Raw genomic sequence first — 8,829 nt, 5'->3', positions numbered from 1 at the left:
TGCAACCTCTGCCTCCCGGGTTCAAGTGATTCTTGTGCCTCAGCCTCCCGAGTAGCTGGGATTACAGGTTCCCATCACCACACCTGGCTAATTTTTGTATTTTTAGAGATGGGCTTTCACCATGTTGGCCAGGCTGGTCTTGAGCTCCTGACCTCAGGTGATCCACACGCCTCAGCTTCCCAAAGTGCTGGGATTACAGGCGTGAGCCACCGTGCCTGGCCTATGTATACTTTCAAAGTAGCCTTCCATAAAGTATTTCTTAAATACAATAATGGGGAAAAGAGTAGCTTCACAGTAGTGAAGTCTGGCTGGCAGACCACCTTAATCAATGGAAAGAAACAAACTTCCGTAATGGGACAAATCTAGATCTTCACCACTTGATAAGTTGCATTGAGAAGAACGCAGCATCCCTTCTATGACAAATCCACATTGAAGGACATTTTACAAAAGGACTGGCTTATAATATTCTAAAGTATTGAAGTCAAAGAATGACTAAAGAATGGCAGGAGACTAATACAACAACTAAATGCTATCCTGAACTTGTTCATTTTGCTATATAAAGATACAAAGGACCTTATTGGGACAACTGGTAAAACTTGAAAGGGCTTGGAGGATGAAACGATAGTAATATCTGTTAATTTCCAAATATTAATGGCTGAACTGTGGTTATAGAGAATGCTTGTTTGTAGGAAATCAACACTAAAGTATTAGAAGTGATGGGTTATCAAGTCAACAATTCACTTTCATATGGGTCCGGAAAAAAAATTATTTGTAATATACTTGCTACTTTTTTGTTAGTTTGATTATTTCAAAGTTAAAATTTTGTTCAATGAGAATTTGAAGATAAAAAAGTCAAACCAGCTTGATCAAGAAAATTTTAAAAATCAATTGTGCTCTATTTAGGGACATCTTAGACCAAAAATAAAGGTGAAGGCTTTTGGATTAGTAAAGGAAAATAAAATCAACAGAAAAACAGTATTTCACATATCTATACAAAAAAAGCATTTCATTGACGATACGTCACAACTAAAGTAATACACAGACCAGGGGGTTCAACAAGAAAGTGGAGGCCGGTACAGTGGCTTTCTCCTGTAATCCCAGCACGTTGTGAGGCCAGGATGGGAGGACTGCTTGAGCTCAGGAGTTTGAGACCAGCCTACACAACACTGGTGAGACTCACTTAAAAAATTAGCCAGGTGTGGTGCTGCACGCCTGTAGTCCCAACTACTTTGAGGGCTGAGGTGGGAAGATTGCTTGAGGCCAGGAAGTCAAGGCTGCAGTGTAACCCTGATCACGCCACTGCATTCCAGCCTGGGTGGAAGAGTGAGACCCTGTCTCAAAAAAAAAAAAAAAAAAAAAAAGTGACGAGTGGGGTTGCAAGAAACTACTCCAGAGTGTTCCTTCGTTATGGATACTGAACAAAGTCTTCCCCACCAACTAACTTCTGAATTCAGGACATGTCTAGAGAAATTTGTAAATTTTGAAAGAACTTAAAAGAAGAATTAACGTCGGTACTTCTCTGCTAACTGGGTATGAAACACTGGGTTAGAGCAATGGTTGGCAAAACCACAGCTCTCCCACCAGCCAAACCAGCCTACTGCTTGTGTTTGTGTAGTTCACAAGCTAAGAATGGTTTTTACATTTTTAAACAGTTGGAAAAAAATCACTAATATTGTGTGACATGTGAAAATTATATAAAATTCAAATTTTAGTGTCGAACTTTTATACATAGCCACACTCATTGATTTATGAAATGTCTATGGCTACTTTCATGCCACAGTGGTAGAGTTGAATAGATGCAAACAAATGGCCTACAAAACTCAAAATGCTTACTATCTGGCCCTTTACAGAAAGTTTGCTGATCCCAGTTATAAAGGTTGTGTCAGGTATAAAGGGAAAGATGTATCAGAATGCGTCTGATTTGCAATCTATTAGGTAAGAAGAGGGATCTCTGTGTGAGAGCAGAAACAAGAGAATGAACATATTAGAAAGAAAAGGATAAGGATATCAAACAAAGCGTTTTCCAGTCTAGGTTGCAGTTGCTAAATTCACCTGCATCCTGGCCAGGATTCACTTTAGGATTAGGAAATCTCAGCAAACTGATAAAGCAACTCAGATAGTGCTTGGGAAGGTAATTGTTATTGCAGTTTAGAATATGTACTTGAGTAATCAATTTAAATTTGCAACTTTAAGTTGCAACCAATTTTACATACAGTATTGGAAATTTATATTATGTATTGGAAACATATAAGTACACAGTATCAGAACTTTTAAGAATAGCATTTTGGCCAGGCATGGTTGCTCACGCCTGCAACCCCAGCACTTTGGGAGACCGAGGTGGGCAGATCACCTGAGGTCAGGAGGTCGAGACCAGCCTGGCTAACATGGTGAAACCCCGATTCTACTAAAAATACAAAAAATTAGTGGAGTGTGGCGGCACGTGCCTGCAATCCCAGCTGCTCAGGAGGCTGAGTCAGGAAAATCGCTTAAACCCGGGAGGCGGAGGTTGCAGTGAGCCGAGATTGCAGTGAGCAGAGATTGCACCATTGCACTCCAGCTTGGGCAACAAGAGCAAAACTCTGTCTCAAATTTAAAAAAAAAAAGAAAAAGAAAAAAGAATAGTATTTTGTTTGCTTTTATTTTGTTTCTACTTTGTGCCAGACAATTGAAGTAATCCCAAAAGGTAACTTAATATATTAAATGTATAAACATATTTGAAAAGGTTTAAAGGAGTTTAAGTTTTTAAGTGGGATATTCAAAACCCCTTAGAAGTCATTAATATTTGCTAGGTTTTTACAATAAGATTTATAAGCTGAACTTTTTTTTTTTTCTTTTGAGACGGAGTCTCACTCTGTCATCCAGGCTGGAGTGCAGTGGCGTGATCTCGGCTCACTGCAACCTCTGCCTCCCGGGTTCAAGTGATGCTCCCATCTCAGCCTCCTGAGTAGTTGGAACTACAGGCATGCACCACCACTCCTGGCTAAGATTTTGTATTTTTAGTAGAGATGGGGTTTCACCATCTTGACCAGGCTGGTCTTGAACTCCTGACCTCAAGTGATCTACCTGCCTTGGCTTCCCAAAGTGCTGGGATTACAGGTGCAAGCCACCGCGCCTGGCCTATAAGCTGAACTTTGAAAAGCTTAAGTAATGTTTTTGTTACTTTAATATATTGGATATTAATTTATTAAGCTGAAGTAGCATCTCATCTGTCCACACAGGCAGCCCTTGAAGACATTTTATTATTATTATTTTTTTTTTTTTGAGAAGTCTCACTCTGTTGCCCAAGCTGGAGTGCAGTGGTGCAATCTCGGCTCACTGCAACCTCCGCCTCCCGGGTTCAAGTGATTCTCCTGCCTCGACCTCCCGAGGAGCTGGAACCACAGGCGCATGCCACCACGCCTGGCTAATTTATTTATTTATTTATTTTATTATTATTATTATTTGGTATTTTTAGTAGAGACGGGGTTTCACTGCGTTAGCCAGGATGGTCTTGATCTCCTGACCTCGTGATCGGCCCACCTCGGCCTCCCAAAGTGCTGGGATTACAGGCATGAGCCACCCTGCCTGGCCTTTGAAGACATTTTAAAATGTCCTCCAGAAGGAATTGTCCTGGGTTGTGGCCCTGAGGGTACTTACTTGTCTTTGATCCAGGCCTTTCTTCCTCATCTGGCTGTCTTGTGGCGTGGCTCTCCACTACAACCACCAGATGGCGCGTTTTCTCATGTGATCTGGTTGTCACGGTCTCCTGCCAGCAAAGGATAATAAAATACAGGTCTGGAATTCTTTCTCTGAATCTTCTGTTTTGAAATTGAGAATTTCCCAGGTGTTTAGGAAATAGTTAAAGACACAGTATATTACATGATACTTTGACTTAATCTTTTAAAAAAATTTTCTGTTTAGAGACAGGGTCTTGCTCTTTCTCTCAGGCTGGAGTGCAATGGCAGGATCATAGCTCACTGCAGCCCAGAAATCCTGGGCCCAAGCGATTCTCTCACCTCAGACTCCTGAGTAGCTGGGATGACAGGCGCGCCACAATGCCTAATTTTATAATTTTTTTGTAGAGATCAGGTCTCGCTATGTTGCCCAGGCTGGTCTTAAACTCCCGATCTCAAGTGATCCTTCCACTTTGGCCTGCCAAAGCGCTATGATTACAGGCATGAGCTACCATGACCAGCTTTGACTTAGTCTTTTGACTAATTCATGTTGTATGTAAGAAAGCTGAGATTTTATAAATTAATCTGACCTGAGACAGAGTGAAGCTGGCTGGTCCCTTTGGAAGACAGAATTAACTATTAGTTATCTGCCCTATTAGTTAATTAACCAAAACATTATTAATATTATCCTCTTCTCATAACCATTAATGGAAAGAACTCCATGTGACACAGTAACTAGAGTGTAAGACTGGACCCACAGATGTTTTATATGCTATATAGATTACTTTAATATTGAGCATTTCAGTGACTAGCAATGTATTTACAGTCCAGGGCTAGGATGGAAATTGCTAGAAACAGGCTCACTCTACCTCCCAGCATATACTTAGGTATCAATGAATGTGAAACATCTTATCCAGTACCTGACACCCTGTAGGCACAGAATACATGCCAGTTTCCTTCTACAGAGCCCAACTGGAGCAGCCACTATGTTCTTGCAGCTCCTGCAATACTAGAATGGCTCAAATATGAAATTTCTTTCTCCAGTCTCTTGAACAATGACTGCTCGTGGCGAAGGAAGGGCTTCTTACCTTGGGTATCACCTCTTGGTAATAATTCTCCTTTTTTAAAAAACAAACAAACAAAACAAACAAATAATGCTTTATAGTTGTCTTTGTTTCTTTTTTTTTTTTTTTTTTTTTTTTTTGGAGACCGAGTCTTCCTCTGGCACCCAGGTTGGAGTACAACAGTGCAGTCTCGGCTCACTGCAGCCTCTGCCTCCCAGGTTCAAGCGATTTTCCTGCCTCAGCCTCCTGAGTAGCTGGGATTACAGGCGTGTGCCACCATGGCTCAAAATGTTACAGGAAAGGGTCTCAATCCAGACCCCAAGAGAGGGCTCTCAGATCTCTCACAAGAAAGAATTCAGAGCAAGTCCATAGGGTAAAGTGAAAGTAAGTTTATTATGAAAGTGAAGGTATAAAAAATGGCTGCTCCATAGGCAGAGCAGCTCCGAGGGCTGCTGGTTGCCCATCTTTATGCTTACTTCTTGATTATATGCTAAACAAGGGGTGAATTATTCATGCCTCCCCTTTTTAGACCATCTGGGATAACATTCTGGTGTTGCCATGGCATTTGTAAACTGTCATGGTGCTGGTGGGAGTGTAAAAGTGAGGAGGACCAGAGGTCACTCCATCACCATATTGATTATGGTGGGTTTGGGCTGGCTTCTTTACTGCAAACTGTTTTATCAGCAGGTTCTTTATGACCTGTATCTTGCGCTGACCTCGTATCTCATCCTGTGACTAGGAATGCCCTAATCTCCTGGGAATGCAGCCCAGGAGGCCTCATTTTACCCAGCCCCTGTTCAAGATGGAGTTGCTCTGGTTCACACATCTCTGACAAAAAGACAGGTGGGATTATTCTCATTTTACAGATGGGGAAGGAAAAAAAAAAGAGAAGTGCATGAAGACACTTCTACAACTTCTACTCACTACTGGATTGTGCTTTTCTCGAAGTTTCCTAACAAGTTAGAGTAGTGAGCTCTCCAGCTGTGCTTCTGCTCCTTCACATTTGGGATTCTTTTTCCTTCTAGATCTGTATAGTCTATCTTATGCATGCCCCATTCCATTAGTTAGTCATTTTTATTTTTCAAAAATTTTTTAAATTTTTTTTTTTTTTTTTTTTTTTTTTAGAGATAGGGTCTTGCTCTGTTGCCCAGGCTGGTCTCCAATTCCTGGGCTCAAACGATCCTCCCACCTCAACTTCCCAAAGTGCTGCGATTACAGGCATGAGCCATGGTGCCTGGCCCCTCAAAGTTAGCCATTTTCTTATTGGCTATTTTTCAAATTAGGTTGATCCCAACTTTACACTATTGAAAACACCATTGCCTGGAATATTATTGTATACCTATCTTTATCTAAATCTAATTATTTCCTTAGAATCTATTACTAGAAGTGGAATTATGGAACCAAAACCTTCCCTGTTCTAAATTTAGCTGAAAAATGTTTTTCCCCAGGTGATACAGCTTATGATAGGCGCAGGAAGATAGGTAGGAGGAAACAGCAGTGCGGTGGTTTTGGATTAATTTACTAATTTACAACAAAGACTTTTTAAGCACCTACTAGGTTGGACCTCAGGAGAAATCACGGGAGAGTTGTATCACAGGGACTTTCTGGACTTGAGCCTGGGGTGTAAAGCAGGCAATATGTAAAGCTGGAGAGACAAAGATGGATAAAATGCCTTTAAGAATTTCACAGTATAACAACAGATAATAGTAAGAGTTATTATTACACAACACTTCTAAGATGTCTGATGAGTATCTCGAACTTGATGTGTCCAAAACTGAAGTCTTTTTTTTTTTTTTTTTTAGACGGAGTCTTGCTCTGTCACCCAGGCTGGAGTGCAGTGGCGCAATCTCAGCTCACTGCAAGCTCCACCTCCCAGGTTCACACCATTCTCCTGCCTCAGCCTCCCGAGTAGCTGGGACTGCAGGTGCCCGCCACCACGCCCGGCTAATTTTTTGTATTTTTAGTAGAGACGGGCTTTCACTGTGTTAGCCAGGATGGTCTCAATCTCCTGACCTCGTGATCCGCCTGCCTCGGCCTCCCAAAGTGCTAGGATTACAGGTGTGAGCCACCGCGCCCGGCCTCAAAACTGAAGTCTTGATCTTTCCTCTAAACCTGTTTTTCTTACTCTCAGGCTTACTTATTTATTAAAGTGATACAGCCATCCACTCAGTTGCCCAAACCTAGATCAAGGGGGTCATTGTTTATTCCCCCCACCCAGCTGATAAGATTCCAGCAAATCCTGTCCCCCTACCTACACAATATAGAAATATCAACCCAGTGTTCCACTCTGGTACAAGCACCACCATCTCCATCTACATGGTCCCTACATGGTCCCCTAACTTGTCTTGCCTTATCCACTCTTGCAACTCTGCAATCCCTTCCGCTAATGCAGCCAGATTGAACTTGTAAACATCACACCATAACATCTCCCTGGTTAACACCCTCGAATGGTTTTCCATTTCACTTAGAATAAAATTCAAACTCCTTCCCACTATCTTCAAGGCCCTGCATTCTTCTGGTCCCTGCATTATCATTATATGGCTCTATCAATTACTATCCCTCCCTTGGCTCACTCAATTCCAGACACTCTAACATCAGGGGTTTTGCATTTAGCCGTTTCATCTGTCTGTGTGCCCTTCCTGGAACTTTGCAGGGCTTCTCCTCACTTCTTTCCGAACTCATCTAAAATCACACCCTCAGGCCTGCCTTCCCTGGGCAGCATGCTTATATTATAGCCACATTCTCCGCCTCCACCAACCCCCGCCCCCTGCCCCACTGCCACCTTTTAACCTCTTAATTTTTGTTTCTTCTGACAAAGATTCTCTTCTTTGGCTAAAACTCTAGTCAGGCTCCTGTGAGTCCTCGGCCTACTAGGACTAACCCTTTGGGCTTCCCTTTCTGTCCTTGTTGAATCTAGTTTGTGCAAGAACTCTCCACTCTTGGCGTCTTAGTCCATTTTTTGTTGCTATAACAGAATACCAAACACTGGGTAATTTATAAAGGAAAGAAAGTTATTTTTTGCAGTTCTGGAGTCTGGGGAGCCCAAAGTCGAGGGGTTGCATCTGGTGAGGGCTTTTTTAAACTGCATGGTAGAGAGCCTCTTACGGTGAGAGAGCAAGAGCATGTGTGCCAGCAAAGATCACTCTTCCTCTTCTTATAAAGCCACCAGTCCCATCACAGGGGCCCTGCCATGACGATTTTATCTAAACCTAATCACCCCCTCAAGGCTCCACCTCCAAATACCATCAACATATGAACATTAGGATTGTGTTTCCAACGTATGGAATTTGGGGGACACAGTCAAACCATAGCACTCGGTATCTGACCACCCTCAACATCTTAGCACCCTGTCCTGCTTTCAGCAATAATCCTATTAGGTCAGTTTAGCAAGAAACTTCTTATCCTTGATGTTTCTCTTAATAGTTTTCCGTCCACTGACCCTCATCCTGCTCTTTGGTTATAAATCCCCACTATTTGTTGTTGGAGTCAGAGTTGAGTCTAATTCCTCTTCTTCACTGCAAAATCTGGTTGTAGTGGTCCCTGTAACTATCACCATGGGCTCTCTTACATAAAGTCTGCCTTACCATCTTTAATTAGTGCCATGAACAAATTTTCCTTTAACACTTTTCAGCATTTATTTCTCTATATTTGTCTATTGTTTGTCTGACCCACCAAGCACTGTTGTGTACCATGACTGCAGACACTTGTTCCTCATTTTATCCCACTGCTTGGTGCACAGGAGACATTTTTTAAATGTTTGTTGAATGAATGAATGATAAGCACTTGTCACAACTTGTTCACAACTCTGTGAAGACTAGGATCCTATCCATTTTGTTCATTACAAAATTCCGCCTAAGCCTTGAACAAGGCTATGAGTTATAAGTGCAAAGCGATTTAGAGGAAGGCGGGGTAACTAAACTGACTGAAGAAGCTCAGGGAAGCCTCACAGGTAAAATTACATCTAAACTGAAACTGAAAGGAAGGAGGAAAACGAAAAAGGTCAAAAAGGGAAGGGCTGCAGACAGAATATCGCGAGGTATTGGTCAGCCAAGATGGCTTCTAACACAGGCCGCCACACTTAATATGGCGGCCAGGGAAATTTCCTGGAGAAA

The sequence above is a fragment of the Nomascus leucogenys genome, chromosome 12, assembly GCF_006542625.1.
Source record: "Nomascus leucogenys isolate Asia chromosome 12, Asia_NLE_v1, whole genome shotgun sequence".
NCBI classification, from domain to species: Eukaryota; Metazoa; Chordata; class Mammalia; order Primates; family Hylobatidae; genus Nomascus; species Nomascus leucogenys.
The sequence above is the reverse complement of the archived record's forward strand: the minus strand, read 5'-3'. Positions refer to the sequence as shown.